This window comes from Eschscholzia californica, unplaced genomic scaffold, assembly GCF_041429995.1.
Source record: "Eschscholzia californica isolate CP2 unplaced genomic scaffold, dmEscCali1.0.p SCAF_1, whole genome shotgun sequence".
In the NCBI taxonomy this organism is placed as follows: domain Eukaryota; kingdom Viridiplantae; phylum Streptophyta; class Magnoliopsida; order Ranunculales; family Papaveraceae; genus Eschscholzia; species Eschscholzia californica.
This window is the reverse complement of record NW_028238198.1, coordinates 12,886,414-12,906,578: the sequence shown is the minus strand read 5'-3', so window position 1 is coordinate 12,906,578 and position 20,165 is coordinate 12,886,414. Positions and strand designations below refer to the sequence as shown.

Genomic DNA, 20,165 nt, shown 5'->3' with positions numbered 1-20,165 from the left:
TATATCTTACAAGGAATAGAGCTGGTATTCATCCAAAATTTGAAGTATATCAAATTGTGTATGAGGTGGAGAATTGTGAGAGTTTGTGGTGAGAATACATTGAAGTCGGTGGGATTGGAGTCTCCAATTAAAGCAATTGAAGTTGGTGGAATTGGAGTCGGTGGTGAATTTCCAATTAAGTAGTCGGTTTATAATATATATATATATATATATATATATATATATATGATATGCTTGAGTGTTAACACAACACAACAACTATTCAACATAGAGTGAGAGCAAGAGAGAGAGAAAGATAGAAGGTTATTTTCTATACTGTCTTGGGACGAAATTGCGGGTTGTGTAAGTCGTTTTCATCTATCCTTCAATAAAATTTTCTTTTTCGCCCGAGGACGTAGGCTTTAAGCCGAACCTCGTTAATTCTGTTTACATATTTAATTTTGGTGTAGCTTTTCGATTAATTTCATAATTGGGTCAATTTCTAGGATAGGTTCGATAGCTTCCGCGAACGTTTAGTACTAATACGGGTGATCTCATTTCTTTTCTACCCATTGAATAAGGGTTTGTTGTCACGACCTTTAGAGCATCTCCGATGCAAAACTCATTCTTAGAAACTCGGAGTGCCACGTAGGACTTTTAGAGTTTTTATCTTAAAATTCATCTCCAATGCAAAACTCAATTCAAATCTCAATGATGACGTGTCAATGGTAGAGTGGAGATATCTCAAGAGGACACTCCATTTCGAGCATCTCTAATGCAAAACTCACTCTTAGAAACTCGAGTGCCACATAGGATTTTCTGAGTTCTTCTTAAAAAGTCATCTCCAATGCAAAACTCAACTACGATCTCAAAGATGATGTCTCGAGGGTGGAACAAAGATATCTCAAGAGGACACTCTAGAAATAGGGTGTCCTCTTGAGATATCTCTAGTTGTCCAACTCATCAATACTTGAATTTCAACCAATAGAAATCAAGTCTTCGTTTATTTCTAAAATAACTAGTTTCTTTTTACAAAAAATAACCATGCCACATAAGTAAAAAAAAACAAAATTAGAGTTTTGCATTGGAGACATACAAGAATTGAGGATCTCTATTTTCGTCACCTATGAGTGAGAATCTCAATTGGAACACGACAAATAGGACGAATAGAGATCTTTTTGAGTTTTGCATTTGAGATGCTCTTCTAGAGTGTCCTCTTGAGATATCTCTAAGTGCCAACTCAGCATTTTCATATATTTTAATGAAAAAATGCCACATAAGCAATTTTTGGAGTTTTAGAGTGTTGCATTGGAGAAGTCCTTCGAATAGATGATCTCAATCTTGACAAATAGGAAAGAGAAAAATTAGAGATTGACATGAATCTCGACAGGATTTTTAGAGTTTCGTTGGAGTTTTGCATTGGAGATGCTCTTAGGGTTTGCCGTCAATGTTTGTGGTAATAGATTATTATTTTTCTCTTTTAACTCTTTATCTGCTCTTTCCCTTTTTCTCTTTTCTCTTTTTGAATTCTTGATCTGCTAGTTATATCTCTCTCAATCTCATTGTTCAAGCAAAGAACAAGTTTCTTTCGTCGGATCTCCCTTCGTCTAAGATGAAGGAAAGGTGAGAAACCCTCATAGATGGTTTTGCCTGAAACCCTAAAACCCTCCTCGAGAGTTTCATCGCTTGTCATTCGACCACGAGATGTTTCGTGGCCCTCATGGTGGGTTCTGCCTGAAACCCTGTCTTTTGTCTAAGACGAAGAAAACCATTTCCTCCGCCAAAATAGTAAGATTGAGAGAGCAGAGGGAGGAGAGAGTGAGAGATGGAGAGAAAAAAAAAAGGAGAAATGGTGGTGGTCGAAAGTGGTGGTGTCTGGAATTGGTGGTCGAAAATGAAGAAGAAATAACTTGTGTTGCCTCGGAAAATCCAACAAAATGCACAATTTTCCTTTAAAAATTTATACCCTAAAAAATTTGACAAATTCCATAACTTTCCTTCAATTTCAATTCAGATATTTCATTAAAAAAAACCAATTCAGTTCCTAATGTTTCTAAACCGATGCAAATCAATTGATTTTCCTAAATCAGATTCAGTTTTATGTTCAATATCAAAACCAAATGGCATCAACCATTTTGAATTCATTTCCTAATATTCCAACACCAAAGCAGGTTTATCACTCTTCATAAAAAAAAAAGCAGGTTTATCAATTTCCGGTCCAATGTAATTCCAAATAAAATTAAAATGGAACATGAATCATTTGAAAAAAGAAGCACCAAAATCTTAACTTGGATGACTAACAATCGGTTGGTCGAAACTAAGAAACTCAGAATTAGATTGACAGGGTCTTGAGTTTGTCTGTTGCCTCCACAATTCCATAAAGTTATTACTTGTTAACATTTTATCTTATTTTTCTTAATTAGATTGTTGGGTTAATTCTATCTTAGCCTCCAATGTAGACCAATTTGTCGATTTGACCCCCACAAGTATTTGACAGTTCATTTTGATTTCCAAAGCTTTAAAAATTCAACTTTCTCTTCGAATCATTAAATATTTATGACAAAATCAATATCTAACAATAGAATTTGACTAAACCAAACAGTATAGGAAGGTTTTGGTACCATGAATCACATTACGAAATTGTTATTTGTGGTAATCTCATTCATTTCCTTTCTGGCAGACCAAACATGGCCCACTGGTTTGTAATCCCAACCATTTAGCAGGGCCGTGGCTGAGAATCATGGGGCCCTGTGCGAAGTTCAAATATGGGCCCTTCGTGCAATAAAAAATTATAAAAAATTGTTTAAGAAAAATGTAGCGGGAGAGAAATAAATATTGGTTTAACATTTATACTCATAACCTCACAGGGGAGACAAAAACAATCGAAACTCTAAAAGCGCCAAAATGACTGTTTTAGGGTTCCAATTACAATTGCGTACCTAAAGAGACGACAAGCACAATAACTGTAAGTGTCCATAGATCCTAGCAAAAAAAAAAACAACATTTGGGCTTGCTAGAGAATTGAACCCTCTGCCAGGAGCATAGAATTCCCGTCCCAACGCAACACTCATCTTACAAAACTCAATTTGACATATAAGACTACTTGAGCTTTTGAAAAAAAGTACTCTCCAATGCAACACTCAACTAGAGTCTCAATATGATGTGGCCACAATAAATATTGAGATACTCAAAAGAAAACTCAATTGTGGAGTTTTCTTTTGTGTATCTCAACATTTATTGTTGTATCTCAATTGGTCCACATCAACATTTTATATATTAAAATAAGAACCAAAGTAAATCTAAAGTAAATGTTGAGCTTTTTTTTGGTGTTGCATTAGAGATGAATTTGGATTGAATATCTCAATAGTGCAACCTAGGAAAGAGAAACTCAACTCATACTTGACACATTGGATTAATTGAGTTTTTGTTGAGTGTTGCATTGGAGATGCTCTAAGCTATCTTTCTACTTCTGACTAATACACCTCTATAAGAGATGGGCCCCATGTGTTTGGGGGTCCGGTGCGGGCGGCCTGCCCGCACTGCCCCAAACACGACCCTGGCCATTTAGGATTTTCCTAAATTTGTATGATTTCCATGGTGGTCTATATATTAAGGATTTTTGAGTTTAAGGTCCAAAAATAGGGGGGTAATGAGTCATATATCCACTCCTAAATCAATGAATAAAATAAAACCAAAATAAACCGAAAATGTAAAATAAGTCCAAAAATTAACTATTTGGCGGGCCCCATGCATCAATCCTTTAATTATCTCTCATTTTTGCCCTTTCATAAATATTTTTTAAACATTGGTAAACCAAAGGTTTATACTGGTTAAGTTAATAACTCTTTCCATAAATTTTATGAAAGAATATTTAATACCAATCTTTATTTCCATAAACTCCACAAATATTTAACCAAATCAGTGGATATTTAACAAAAACGAGTTGCCCTCTCAAAAAAATGAGTTTCTATCTATGTAACTATATTCTTTGAATTCAAGAAAGTATATTATTTCTAAATCCGTTGTATTTGATTAAAGTAACCTACCAAATGAATGGATATTTACCTAAAACGAGATGCTCAAACCCAAAAACGAATTTCTCTCTCTGTAACTCTTTGTTCTTTGAACTTCAAGAAAGTATGAAGTTGTGATTTGCATTTTATCTCTACCTCGATCTAATTAGACATCTACAAATTCGTTTGTGAGGTATGTCCAACTTAAATTGATCGTTAGAATCTATAAATCTTTATAACTACAATTTCTATTACTGCAATCTTCTTAAAAAAATTATTTATTCTAACAAAAAACTTATATGTAACATTTTTTATCACTTTTTGGTAAAAAGTGAATGTTGAAATCTCTATCAATTCAATTTTTTTTCATAAAAAAATTTTATAAGTGAAATTGTGTTTGCTACATTTTCTATATTCTACTAGCATTTTCTACATTCTATTAGCATCTGTTATGAATTTGTTACAATAGGTTAAAAGGCAAATACTATTTTGATAGCATCTTATTGATTCTAATAACATTTTTTACATTCTATTAACATCTGTTGAATGTATTTATTACAGTAGGTTAAAATGCAAATACTATTTTCTAGCATCCTATTGATTCTACTAGCATATTCTACATTTTATCAGTATTTGTTGAATGAATTTGTTACAGTAGGTTAACAAATACTTTTTAGTAATTAAAATGTATAAGGTGAAATTGTTTTTGTTACGTTTTCCGTATTCTACTAGCATTTTATCGATTCTAGTGACATCTATTATGAATTTGTTACAGTAGCTTGTGTATGAGGTACGCTCATTTCCTACTCACTTTGTCAATCTCATTGATCTCACATGTAGTTGCAGTAGGTGGTCGATAGATGGTATCCCTTGTCAACATGCCATGTTGTGCATCAAAAATTATGATGGTGATACGACAAGTTTTTTTGATCATTTTCACCAAACAAGCGTTCGTCAAAGCTTATCAATATTATGTCTACCCAATACTAAATTATGATGAGCCAATGGAGTACATCGATGAAACAAGAACACTGCCTCAGTTAACAAAGAGAAAACCGGGAAGACCAAGGACAGTAAGAAGAAAGAGCTCAGGAAACATACCCGAAAAAATGAGGGGTTGCGGTCGGTGTAAAAAACCGGCTTATCACAATAGTGCCTCATGCATGGCAGCTATATAATAACTAACTTAAATTTTGATTATGCTGGTTTACTTATTCTGCTAGAAATAAATATTCTACTTATGTCTTTTATATGTTTAGAAAATTTGATCAATGTTACCAGATTATCGTATTTAAACAAGAGGATTTTCCTATTTCCTATTAAATTTTATCAATGGTTACGATATTATCGTAGTTATACTCATATGTATTTGGATCAATGTTTCAGTTGGTATTATGATTTGGCTAGAGTAAGTTACAAAATGTTGAAAAACTGAAAAAATGCTGGTAGTGTTGGAGCAATTTTGTCAACATCTTACTGGTATCTTTATACCCATTGGACCATGCTAGAAAAATTTGTTTGATGTTTCTAGCAATTTAGCAATTTTCAAATACAATCAAAGCAGGTTGGTTTTAGCCTTTGTTATATTTTAATCAAAATGTCCAAATTTTTGATATATTTTTGTACGAACTATTTGTTTCCTTAGTTATATATGTTATCAATGGATTCAGCATTAAGTGTTTGAGTTCATCATGCCTTTGCCCTACCACATATTATAATCGTATAGTTTCAATAGTATCCAAGAAATTTGAGTAACATCTTTATCGTATCTATAAACCTGTTGAACGACATCTAAAATGTAATATAATTGTGGTATTATAGAACATTGATAAATAATCCCATAACTGCTCAAGATGTTATTCAAACTTAAAACATAAACATGTTTGTTACGTTTTATCACATAACCCGTTACAAAATACAAGTTAAAGTACTTAAACATTTTTTCTCCATATATCCTTCGATTCCTTCAGCAACAACCAAGTTAGTTCACCCCTCTTCCTTTGCGCTAATTTTGTCCAATCATCTTTTGGCATCTCGTTAGGAAAATGTTTGTAGTTCGATTCGATATAAAATTCTTCCATGTGCAAAATCACATACAACCCACAATCAGACCTGTCAAAGTTCAAACAACAAACCAATTCAACATCTTTGGGTTGTAACCATTTATGCGTTTCTAGAAGAAACTAAAAAATGCTAGTCAAACAAGTCATTTTTCTTATCAAACCAGTTTTGAACAGTAACCATTTCAAGGTTCTATGATAAACTTCAAAAATGCTAGACAGAAAAATGACGTTGTTTTTACAATCCAATTTATTCTCTCATTTTTTTTTCCATATTACACCATGTAATGTTATATGGTTGTCAAAAAATCAGGTTTGACAGGTAACCATTGATAAAGTTTTATAAGAAACTTAATAATGCTAGACAAAATATTAAGTTTTTATTGAAAGTAACTATATTCTGGATCTAACACTATGCTTGAAAGTCTACAATACAAAACCCTAAATTAGATAGAACCCTAAATTGTCGGTCTAAAATAAAAAATTTAAGCAGAAGATGTAGTAGTAACTACAATTTATAAAGAGATCAAGCTTCATATGTTATTTTTTGAAAGAAATTACACAACAACAGAGACAAGGTAACCATACAAATTGTTTGTTGCATGCAAAAAAAAAAAAAAACAGACTCTTCACTTTGAACTGATTTAGGGTTTTGAAAATAACTTCCATTAAACCACTTCGAAACAACTAAACCCTAGAAATTTCTTATTAGCTAATCAATTTTAGAAAAATAAATCATAGTTAAAGTTGTAAAAATCAAAACCTAATTCCTTTTGTGTTGCAGAAATCAATCTAAATTATAACAAAGTTGAAGGAACAACAAAAATGATGAAAACCATAACTTACTCTTTATTGTTGATGATGATGAACGAAACCAACAATGGATTCTCCCTCTCTCCTACTCGATGCTCTCTCTGTTAGGTTTATTTTGGGTGTGTTTAAGATAAGAGTTTCCTTCTCTCTTCGGTTTGATATTTGAGGAAAAGGTAACTTTTTTTTGGTTTTTTTTTGAAATAAAAAAAGGTTACTTTTTTTTGTTATACTAAACGAAAAAGACAAATTTTTCCGTGGAAAGAAAATTTGTTTTTTAAGAAATAATTTAACGAATCTCTATATATTATGGTATCTTTTATTTTGGGTTTTTTTTTTTTAACTTAGGATAGGTTAGGCAGTAAAAGAGAATAAGAGGATAGACATGTAATTTACTTTGAGTGGATTTATTTTCTATTTCAGATTATCTTTGGTCTCTAGACTCGTTGATCATGCAATTTTGGACTTAAATCCCATCCCCCGATATATTAATTCCAACCTAGCGATGTAAAATATTCTACGCAACATGAGGTAATGACTTTTAACAAACATAACAGGATAAAGACTCTTATGTAGTTGTTTTTCAGTACAAGTCAGCCCTGAAGCTATCTGTACGCTAGTTTATTTATCGACTTTCATTCATTTCAAACTTATTTTGGAAATAATAAGATTTGTCTGTTGGTCTCTCGCGCGGATAAGCGTGTACACTACAATACCTAACTAAAGAAAGTTTCAAATTCTATTTTCAACTTAAAGTTATATGAACCACCTTCATATTGTTCAATCTTATGTTTTATCCCAGTTAGTGGCGAAGGCAGAATATTTTTTTATGCGGACAACTTAAAAAAAAATTACATTTCCTCAACATTCTCAGGGTATATATGCATATATATTCACGTTATTTTATTTTCTTGTTTGATTTTTCAAGTGACTGACCAACTATGATCACGTTTTTTATAAAAAGCTTTACACTTTATTTTGATAGTAATTTAGTTACACTTTTATTTAAATAAATGCTCAAGCTACGTAAGTAACACACTAAATACATTAAAAATGTAAATATTATGCAAGAAACGACAACCTTAATTAATGGGGAGATGATTAGAAAAGATGGTGTTACTCGACATATTAAGTTTTCCAAGAAATTATATTACATACAAACACATTGTTATATCTCATTTCACATATTAAGGGACTCTTGGAGCTTGTGGGGGCATGTACCTCCTCATGCCCCTTACTAGTTCCCAGTTAACAACCGAAGAAGCACTAAGATAATTTAGATATATAAAAGTAACTAGGCGATGAGGAAGAAATACACTAATATAGTAAAATTCCATTTTCAAAAAAAAAATACTAACATTTCACTTCTATGCAGTGACATTTCGTTCTGATATTGTACATCACTCGATTTACTTGAATGGGGTCTACCCCAATATTTATGCAAACACCTAGAAACCTTCAAATTAAAGACTATTTTCTTTTTTTCCAAATTACAGACTAATTAAATTCAGCTTATTTCTAATCTCAACACAATTTCTTCTCAAGTTGATCCAGTTGTATTTCACTTTAGATCATTCAATTTATGTTGAAAAGGCATTAACCAATATCAATTGATTTCTATCTCACAAAAAAAAAATATATCAATTGATTTCCTATGCCAAAACAAATAGTATAATATCCCCAAATCAGGTTCAATTTTTGTTTAAATATCAAAAATGAGCCTCAACCATTTTCAATTTCAAACTAGTTCCCTTCACTACAAATATAGAACATAAATCAAACTTAAGCCCGATCTTGATTAAAATCATTGAAAATCAAAAAAGGAAGCAAAGTCTTAAATTTGATGACTAATAATATTTTCAGATTAACTAAAAGATTCAAAATTAAGTTGGTAGATATATGGAGTTTAAGTTGTTTCCCCTTCGAAAATCACAATTTTACACGATTATTACTTGTTGACATCCTCATTTTCTATCCAAGTGTTAAGCGACATATTTGGGAACTCACCAAACTTTTCTTTTCTGGGACCGACATTATTATCTTCTAGATGCATGTTAGGTAGAAGCTTCTAGATGAATGTTAGGTGAAAGCGCTAAATTAGCTTTCTCTATATAAGTCTGGCCATGTATTTTTATTTTCATAAGTCTCATCTTGTTTTCACTTCATTCCTCTCTTCTGACCTTTGTAACTTTTTTATTACTACTTTCTAAATTCTCCATTGGAGGATTGATAAAAAACAGTAGAATAAGAAAGAACACCATCTGAAATATACGGTTAGGGTTTTCTTTTGATTTTTTATTTTGAAGATCTTTTTCTACAATTTTTTTATGTTTAGTTTTTGTTCATTTCTCTGGTCATATCCTCTTTGCAATTTAAAATTTTCTTTTAGATGAGATATGTTTTTTGTAGTTCATTGATTCTTATATTTTAGTTTGTTGTTTTCATTGTTCTCTTACTTATCTTTTAAGTTTTTTCAAATCATAATCCAATTTATATTAAAGAATTTTTTCTTTATTCACTTCTTTACTTACCCTTATTCAATTTGTGAGTCATATCAATTTTTATTTTTCTCAGATCTAACCAAAATAAATTTCATGTCTGAAATCGGATCAACTTATTTCCAAAATCAAATCTACATTGAACATCAATTGATAAAATATTGTCCGCCAAACCTGTCCTCGACAAATTTATTTTCTCATAGAGGATTCGTCTTCTTTTTAGACTTTAGCTCCCTATATCTATCATGCCAAATGTTTCTTGTGCTCATAAACTCCAATAATTTTCTTTGCTCTAGCGCCTTCTCACTCTCCTCTTTCTCTTCTATCCAGATTATGCCCTGAAGAATTTATCGAGGTTAATGGAACAATAAAGGAAGTGATTTAAAACCAAGGTATGCTATATTTTAGGTATTTTTTTCAGCACATATATGACTATATTTCCTTTCCTTACAATCTTTACCAATCACGATTTTAGAAGTTCAAAGAGGAGAAGTATCCTATGTAATCGGATCTAATACTCTTATTTTCATTTACTTCTATTTGATTTCAATATTCCTTACTTTCATACTTCATTAAGAATTTAAGATAGATCTGTAGTAGTGTTTGTACGACGAGTTATACTTTAGTAAATATAGTATAACCGGAAAAAGTTTCAAATTCCAAAAAAACTCAACTCAAAATCATTATGTTGTTAACTTATAAGGTAAATTTATAACTTTCTCAATTTTCCTCGGCATATGCAAATTTGCATCATGCTTTGAATTCCAAAATTGCAAAAGGAAGCTACAATGTTTTATCATGTTGAAAAATATGCAAATCCAAATTGAGTAGTGATTCAATGAGCTCAACCTCATATGGTGAAGTAGCTTGAGCTCAGTACCATTGATTGATTATATAAGATCAATCTATGTCAGGAACTTAATTATAATCGTCCAAGAAGACGTGATAAAATCCATGTGAGGAAATTTTATTTAGGGAAATCTGTACCGTGATTAATGGAGGGTAGAATCTTTTAGATATATACTCTCGTAAAGGGAAGTACAAAGTTAGCAATGAAAATCCGAACACTGATTAATGAAGGGTACGTAAAATAACATTTTTAATGTGGTTGAGCATTGTAACAAGCGTGTTGCTAGTTGTATGTTGGGAGAACTGACACGCGTCTTCTAGCCCTATTTTCTTTTACCACTTTTGGAAACTAAAAGAAGTTACAATAGGGTTTTTTGCGTAAACTTTTATATCAAATCAATTGTAAGTGGGATGAAATTGGAGAATTGTATTTTTATTAAATAATGAAAGGTTTAGAGTTCATTGTTTATAGATAGAAAGTATATAAACTATACTTAAAGCGACAATAGTTAAAATTGAGATATGAATCAAGTATAAGCTAGTTTTCGGAATATTCCATTTGTTATTAGATTTTAACCATTATATATTATATGTTGGATGAGATTAACTTATAAAATTGACTCCTACTTTAATACTATGTTATTTCCTTGTTAATTAAGACCATTATTTGGAGTTTCGTTCCCTACTGTCACTAATACGACCATTGAGTATCATATTTGTAGATCATCAACTTCATGTCATATTGAAATCATATGTTCTCGTTCTCTTTATGTTGTTATTTTGATGTTTTTATTTTTTTTCTTAATATTTTTAATCGTTGTAACAATATATTAACCTTGCCTTTGTAAAGCTTTTAGTTGGTTATATGAATTTAATTTTCCATACAGAGAAAATGCTCTTCATTAGAGTTCAATTAATGAAGGCGCATCTTAATGAAGTTATCTTAAATGAGGTCAAAGATCTGATTCCAACTCAAAATCAATTCTCCAGGTAAAATAGTACTTTAAGATTTTAATTCTATTTTTTTTTTTGGTTTTATTTGTTCTGGAATTTTGATATTTTTGTTATTGATCTGGACTTCTTGCGTCTCCACTTACTTATATTACTTTATCTTTGTTCGTTTGATGGATTTGTACCAATAGTCAGTGCTTGTAGAGCACCAACAGTCAGTCAAACACATTCTGTGAAATTGATAAGAAATCAATAGAAAAACATGTTACTTTTTTGTTTTTAATTATAATAATATTATTATATACATGAATTTCCACTAATAATATTATAATACTATTACAATAAATCAATAGTAATAGAGTTTTACCAATTGGGTCACGAATGTCCAAAAATGCCCACACAAATCCGAGTGTCTACAAAAGTTAAATATTTAGAATATGTTATTTCATATGATCGGATAATAATAACCACAATAATAGTAATAATAATACTCCAAAAATTTGAAGGTTACATCTTTGATTCAAGATGTCAGTGGAATCTATCATTTGTTGACGTGTTACGGGTACCATCTTTTTTTATGAAGAACTTTTAGTTGCTTTACACGCCCTATGGGTATCGTGTTTGTGACATACTAAACAATTATATCTTTCTAAAAACAAAGACTGTATGGAGGCACACATAATTTTTTAATTCTTGGTCCCATTTATTGTTTGTACTTGAAACTACCAAACAATTGAAGATTTACTCATTTTATTAGTAACTTTAAGAAAGATGTCTAGTGTGTTTTTCTGATGGTAATTAAGATAGTGTTTATGATGTGGTGTTGGTGCAGTGATGGCGCTGGTGCGGAGAAGGTGTTGGAGGTCATAATGGTCTGGTAGTAGTACTATCTAGTGGTGGTATATATGAAGTAGGAGTACTCCATGAGATCCCTTGGCATGAGGGTTTGTCTAGCTCCTGCACTAATGATCTTCTACTTCATCTTTGACTCGCGCCCCACCACTTCTCATTCCAAAGGAAAAGAAAACGACAACGGGAAACGCTTCAACATCTAGTGGTAGATCACATTGCAATGAAGATCAAAAAGGAGCTGAAAGTAGGGGCTAATTATCCCGATCGTCGCAAGTAAAGCCTGAGGTACTTGGTATTAGATCTTTCTCTCTTATACTATTATTTTATTAAGAATATATAGTATAAGAGACATAAAAATGTGATGATTTTATTGGTTCGGGGTCTGCACCTGCCATCCGAGATTATGGTGATCTTCAGGAAAACTTTGAGAAACATAAGCTCATTGGGATGTCCTTTGAATCCTTGAATCTCAAAACAAATGGAAATGATTGTGTGGAAAGGGTTTCACTAAGCGAGAGGTAGTTTGTCTCATTAATCATCTACTCTAAGGAAATACCAGAAGACTAGACAAGATATTTACGAGACAGAAAATGGTATATATATGAAGTAGGACTCCATATTGACGTATAAAGAACCAAGAAATACAATCGGAGACAAATATCCTGAATCATTCGTTTCTATATGTGTAGTTATACTCTAACCCTAATGTAACTGTATAAATATAGCTTGTTCATAATAAAATAACACATTTTTTATCACAATGGCGATGTATGAGTTCTTATAATATATTGCAAGGTTATTATCTTCACATGGTATCATGAGCCTAAATTTTTTTGGCGAGATATTTTTCGTCTTCATCGATTTATTGGTTCTTAATTATGTTCTCTCTTATTGCATCAATCACGTTAGTTCTTTTTTGTCATTCTTCAATTCGTTTTCTGTTGTTGTTTCAGAATTCGAGTCAGATCTTCCAGGCATGGTTCATTCTTCCTACAGTTCTCCTTATTTAGAATCAGACCTCACTCGTCTGACTCAGATTAACCAGAGCAACCGACCTTATTCACGACCTATCCTTTTACCATAACCCTAAGGGTTATTTTCCAATGCAACACTTATTGTTAAAAACTCCAAGTGCCACATAGAACTCCAATGCAAAACTTAAACACATTCCTAAGACGATGTAGCGGGAGTTAATCTAAGAGATACAAAGAGGACACTAATTTTAGAGTGTAGTCTTAATATTTTTAATTGTCCATCTCGACATTTTTAATACTTAACCGATAGAAATACTCTTTCTTAAATATTCAAAATAACTAATTATATTTTTTACCAAAATAACCGTACCATATAAGTAAATAGTGTTACCACGTCGTAAGAATATCTCCAATGGAACACTCTAACAAAAACTCTAAAGTCTAGTTGTCAAGTGTCAAATGAAGATTCTCTTTCCTAAGTCTCAATATAAAGACACTCTAAATTATTTTGGTCTTCAATGGAGATCTCTAAAATCTCTCTACTCAATACGTATGTTACTGTTAATTTGAATAGGGAAAAGTAGTTAAAAAGAAAGGGTTTCTATTGGTTTAAATTTTAGAGTGACACTTAGAGAGTCTCAATGAGGTACTCTTGTTTTAGAGTGTCTCTATAACAAATGCTCCGACATCGGGAGTGTCAAATAGAGTATCCCACAAGAGAAGATTTTTTAACAAAATCTTTAAAATCCTAAATGGAACTTTAAGTGTTAGAGTTTGAGTGTCCCAATAGAGATGCTCTAAGGTGATTGAACACGAAGTTCAATTGTATCGACTGATTATCAAATCCCTTTGAATGGAAGGCAATATTAATTTAGTGTTCATACATTGGTCTACGTGGATTACAAAGCAATTAGGATTTATACAACAGAAAAATAAGAAGAGAGTGATAAATGAGTCACGTGCTTAGGGCAACTCCAATGAAGGGGCCCGGGCTTTCAATTTTGGGAGTCCCTGAATTTTGGGAGGCCTTCATTTTTTTCAACTTGAATGTCGGGCTCCCAACAGGGACTCCCAAATCCAAATTATGTAGATGTACGTGTGATTTTGATTTCAATTTTCAACTATAAATTATTAATTTTAGATATAAAATTTTAATTTCATATTATTCTACATAGAGATAGAGAGTTTTGAAAAAAAAAGTTAGAGAAAGAATTAAAAGTTTAACAATTACTATTTTAAATAAAAAATTAAATTAAAAAAAAAAAATTGGGCGGATCCTCTTGATCAGGGGATCCGCTCAAACGCGACCAGTGGGAAACTCCCCAGCGATCACATCTGGGGTTGGGAGCCTGGGAGGGTGGACCTCCCGTGTTGGAGCTTCGTGGGATTGGGCTTCCCAAATTTGAATTTGGGAGGCCCAACCAACCCACATTGGAGTTGCCCTTAGCAGAGGTGCAATCTTGTCGTGGATTTGTTCTCAATCCAATCACATTCATCCCTCTTGAGTAGCATATTTGGTAAGTATTTCTTCTAAAATCTTCTCCTGTCACGAAATCTTCAAGAGAATATTTGAAAGAAATCTTTCAGATTTATTGGATTCTCACAGCCGACCCATAGAGAGTTTGATCTTGTAAAATCATCGACATCAAATTACATTTTGGTTAATTATGTTTGGTAAGTATTTCTTCCAAAATCTTCTCCTGTGAGAATCCAATAAATCTGAAAGATTTCTTGGATAGAGAGTTTGATCTTGTAAAATCCAATCACATTCATCCCTCTTGAGTAGCATATTTGGTAAGTATTTCTTCTAAAATCTTCTCCTGTCACGAAATCTTCAAGAGAACATTTGAAAGAAATCTTTCAGATTTATTGGATTCTCACAGCCGACCCATAGAGGGTTTGATCTTGTAAAATCATCGACATCAAATTGCATTTGGGTCAATTTTGTTTTAGCCCCCAATTTGTGACCAACTCATTGTTTTTCCCCATAAGTGTTCGATAGTTCAATTTGGCTCTCTAAGGGCTAATCAAATTTCAATTTTTTTCGGAACTAGCTTTGGGGGCCAAAATGAAATTAATCCAAAAAAATTTAAAAATATAAACTCCACCTCTGATCTTCCTCTCTCTCCACATAATTTCTCTTGCCACCTCATCTTCTTCTCCGTTGAAAGTTGTCCGCTGACCAATTTTCCGGCCAGCACCCATAAAACATAAAAAAAATATTTTGTTAGAAAGCCATACAATTTTTTTCGCTTTCCTCAAACAAATTCCGAATATACTCCTTGTTTGAAGAGTCAAAACTCTAAGTGAAGTTCCTCTGCTCGTGACACACTAGCAAATTGACTTAATATCCACCAAAGTTTAGCTAGAACCACAATCCACCCACGGGCTAAAGTACATCCCAAATTAAAATTGTGTTGTCCTCCTGGAATCAAAAGAACCTCTTGATTTCCTTACTATGGATATACTTCTTTATATATCAAAATTTGAATTGAGGAAATTAAGTTTCTTCTCTATCTGTCAGCTAAAGTAGCTAAGAATTAGATCAAAAATCTTACCACACTTTTAACTAAATTATCCAGGCTTTTATTGTAACACCCCTATTTTCTATATATATCAAATTAGGTGGAAATAACAAAACTCTAGGTCAATTTGCGGTTGGGCCTAGTATGAAGAGTAAGTTAGTGTGGGCTTGAGCATCATAAAATAGAAGTGGGTTAGAAGGAAAACTAGTGTTGCTTGAGTTAATTATATAAAAAAGGGGTCTAGAGTTCTAGAACAAAACTTAGAGGGAGAAAGAGAAATGGTATTCTTTGTGAAAGATTTTGATGAATAAGTTGAAGAAATCTATGTATTGTTTATGTTATGGTTAGTATATATTCTTAATCTTCAACAAGCCACTCTTAGTGAATGAAGAATGGATAAAGAAGAAAAGAGGTAGAGATGGAGTTCTCTAGAGAGAGAAAGAGGCATGATTGTGGTCTTGATGTCATCTAAGGCAAAAGAGGTAGATTTCTTATCTCCTAATTCTTTTGTTGGTCTTTTCAATTTATTCCGTAATAGGTTTAGTATTGTTAATCACATAAGTTTTATAAAGAATGATTTAGATATTAGTTCTATCTTGAATTCAAAAAAATATCTATATAAGATAATGTTTTGATCTAACTTCAAAATTAGATCTGGATTGATTGGTAAAGAATCTAGGTGTCTATCTTATATGGTTGGAAAGGTATGTTTGTCTACTTTTTAGTGGTTCAAACGGTTAGTTAATTGGAGTTCCGAGCAAGGAGTTATAATAGTTTTCGTACGAGGTGTCACAGCAGTCCCTATTGTATTTTGGTCTAGATTAAAATTAGATCTGGCATTGATTGGTAAAGAATCTAGGTGTATATCTTATATGGTTGGAAAGGTCTATTTGTCTACTTTCAAGTGGTTCAAATAGTTAGTTAATTGGAGTTCCGAGCGAGGAGTTATAATAGTTTTCGTACGAGGTGTCACAGCAGTCCCTACTGTATTTCGGTGTAGATTAAAATTAGATCTGGTATTGATTGGTAATGAATCTCGGTGTGTATCTTATCTGGTTGGAAAGGCCTATTTGTCTACTTTGTAGAGGTTCAAATGGTGAGTTAATTGAAGTTCTGAGTGAGGAGTTATAATAACTTTTGTACTAGGTGTCGATACAATCTCCAATGAGCGAATTGATTAAGATAATTCACATGGTTTCTATTCTTTAAGCAATGTATTTCCTAGGTATATGATACCTTATATTGGTGAGTCTACATTTGTTAACTATTATTGTTATTTGTTTGTTTGAGGTTGTGATCCACGTGAGGATCTATCATGAGCATCATCCATTTTGACTTGCCATTTGTTGTTGGCTTGAATGGTTTGGTGAACTTGTTTGTAATTCTTTATTAGAGCCAATGTTTTGTGGTGTGATGCTATTATGATTGTATGATGCTATTATGTGTTTGATGCGATGGATGTGATGGAGGGTTGAATGAGTTTATGTGGTTGGTTCGACCCTCTCTATCGAAGGTGATGTAGGTATGGAGCGTATGGGGTCGGCGCTAACACAATGGATGACCTTGTGGACCACACTCTCATTCGACTTATGTTTGTTGTATGATGCTATTATGTGTGTGATGTGATGGAGTGTTGTATGAGTTTATGTGGTTGGTTCGACCCTCTCTACCGGAGGCGATGTAGGTATGGAGCGTATGGGTTCGGCGCTAACACAATGGATGACCTTGTGGACCACACTCTCATTCGACTTATGTTTGTTGTATGATGCTATTATGTGTGTGATGTGATGGAGGGTTGTATGAGTTTATGTGGTTGATTCGACCCTCTCTACCGGAAGTGATGTAGGTATGGAGCGTATGGGGTTGGCGCTAACACAATGGATGACCTTGTGGACCACACTCTCATTCAACTTATGTATGTTGCATGATGCTATTATGTGTGTGATGATGGAGGGTTGTATGAGTTTATGTGGTTGGTTCGACCCTCTCTACCGGATGTGATCGAGGTATGGAGCGTATGGGGTCGGCGCTAACACAATGGATGACCTTGTGGACCACACTCTCATACAACGTGGACACCAACTTGTCATATCATTCGACGAGAGTTGGATGATTGTGTCTTTCGGCATAATGTTTTGTCGACTTAATTGTCAAGTTAGGGTTCTATAAAGGTCTATCTTGGTGAATAGTGTGATCTTTTTATACCTATTGAAAAAGATAAATATTACTATCACGAGAGTTAATACTGGATTAGAATACGAGGATGTTGAAAGCCTAATAATCAAGAACATAAATTACTAATTTCTACATGCGTGTGGTAAATCTCGTTGTATTATATTAGTTGTCACGTTAAATTTCAGATAACGCCAATAATGAATATGAATGAAATACTTCCTTGAATGGAGATTGAGCTTGCCTACCCGAGACTTAGGTTTGAGGAAATCTACTGCAGTTGGGTTTTACCCAAACTATTTTGTTTTCCAGGTTTTGATTGTACACTCATGGTAGGCGTTGCTCGTGGATCCAGTTTGAAGGTCTCAAATCTTCGATTTCAAGGCGGTTGGCTTGAGATTTGGGATTTGGGGCGCTACATTTATAGAGCTTAATAGATAAATCCAAATTGATGGGAATGAGGACAACTAAGTGAAGTGCCAATAGATGGGGCTCTGATGAGTCAAGAAAATGCCTCATCTGAATATCTTAATTTAGACTAGTTAGTCTAATTCGAGCTGTTACTCTGATGTTTTGCTTGTGTTTCCTTACTCAGGTACCTTTTTCAGAGTTATGTGTGCAAAACGGATAAAAGTCGGAGAAATGCAGATTAGGGGTATTTTGGTCATTTTGTGATTCTGATTTCATGATCAGTATTAGTGCTCGGATGGAAAGTAGAGTCCAAGACGAACCCGTAGGCGAAAACGGAAGTCAAATCGGAGTCCGGATGAGTAAGATAGAGCTAGTCAAAGTTCGGGTCAAATTTGGTGGACCAAGAGTCAAGAAGGACACGTGGTGCGCATCGAGCAAAGTAATCAGAGGGACAAGAAACAAAGTGGGCTACTTTCTGTCACGTCCAGAGGTACACCAAGCTATACTCGTGACCCGGACAGCCCAACCCGACTCGATGACGTCAGCTGACGTCATCGTCATCTTCTTCCTTTTATTAGAACCGAGAGTTGTTCTTCTTCAAATCGAGATTTTTCAAAACAGAGAAAGTTTCTCTTATAACCGAGAGAGAAAAGGAAAGAAGAGAGAAGAAAGGAAAGAAGAGAGAAGAAAGGAAAGAAAAGAAGAGAAAGGAAAGAAGAGAGAGAGATTCGATTCGGCCATGAAATGATAAAGGAAAACAGAGACAGAGGAAGGGGGGAACTCGGATTGGGAGCCCTCTCTTTAAGCTCAACCAACAGAAAGACTAGAGGGAGAGAGAGAGAAGCTAGAACCAGAGAAAGACAGAGAGACAGAGGAAAACCGAGATCATCTCTCCATTCGGCCATTAATGGAACCGAGAGCTAGAGTGAGAAACAGTTTTTGAGAGTTTACTGTTAGGTTTCTTTTTCTTTTGATTCTTCTCTTTGTGAGAGAGAGAAGGAGAGATTGAAAGAGTTAGTAAGAGAGAAGCTCTTGAATTGTAGAGAGAGAAAGAGATTTAATTTAAGTTATAAAACTCCATTATTATTTTTTTCTTCTTTCTTCATCATATTCGGTTGTAAAGATTAAGAGAGAGTTTCTGTGTTCATTAGAGAGATAAAGAGAGAAGATTGAAAGAGAAAGAAAGAGAAAACAGAGAAGGAGAAGAAAAACCAGGGAAGGAAAATTATTTTCTCACCTGGAAATCGTTTCCGGGAAGACGAGAAAATAGTTTTCCATAAGGGTCTGTTTGGCGGAATTTTGGGAAAAACAGAAGGAAATTATTTCCCTAAGGCCCTGTTTGGTTTGGAAATAGCGAAAAAGATAAGTTTTCTTCCATTCTCTTTTATTATTCATATTTATTTAAATCTCGATCATGATTAGCTAAGACTCTCCATCTAGGGTTTTATGATGAAACCCATTTTTGACCTTTTAGAGATATAATTTTTATTGATTAACTCTTGATTAATGCTTCATAGTTTAATTCGTTTTAGTTTGATAAATAGATTTTCTTTTCACTATTTATACTTTTCGATTTGATGCATCGTGCTTATGTTAAATCATTTGACGATTCATACTTATTAATTGATAAATAGTAGTTTAGAAATTTATTTATTTAAAATAAAATGATTACATTGTTATGTTTTATTCGGTTTTAACGAAAACATCTCCCGGAATTAGGATAGTTCATTATCCGAAATTCTGAGTTATAAAAAAAAAAGAGAATTAATTAGATAATTATTTGCTCTAAAGGTAATTTTATGTGGTGAATTCCTAAACCCTAGATCCTCTCCCCATTTGAGTTCCTTGTATCATTTGTAATTATTTTCTTTCCGTAATTTTACTTTAATATTTTATATTTTATTACCAAAACCTCATCAAAACCAAAAACCAAGTTACTTCCGAGTCTTAGAATAGGTTTCACTTAGTCTCTGAGGAACGAACCGGTCTTACCGGAATTTATTACAACTTGACACCCGTGCACTTGCGGGTGTAGACCTATTTAGGAAACTTTTTAGGCCCATCAGGCTCC

General features: G+C 33.2%; 1 long non-coding RNA gene across 1 annotated transcript; it reads left to right on the top strand.

Annotated features, from left to right (window-relative positions):
- Positions 1 to 9,003: 9,003 nt before the first annotated feature.
- On the top strand, positions 9,004 to 12,818 carry LOC147564238 (uncharacterized). Its single transcript, XR_015236802.1, has 3 exons — positions 9,004 to 9,135; positions 9,691 to 11,199; positions 11,993 to 12,818. It is a non-coding gene; the product is annotated as an uncharacterized LOC147564238 (long non-coding RNA).
- The last annotated feature ends 7,347 nt before the right edge of the window (positions 12,819 to 20,165 follow it).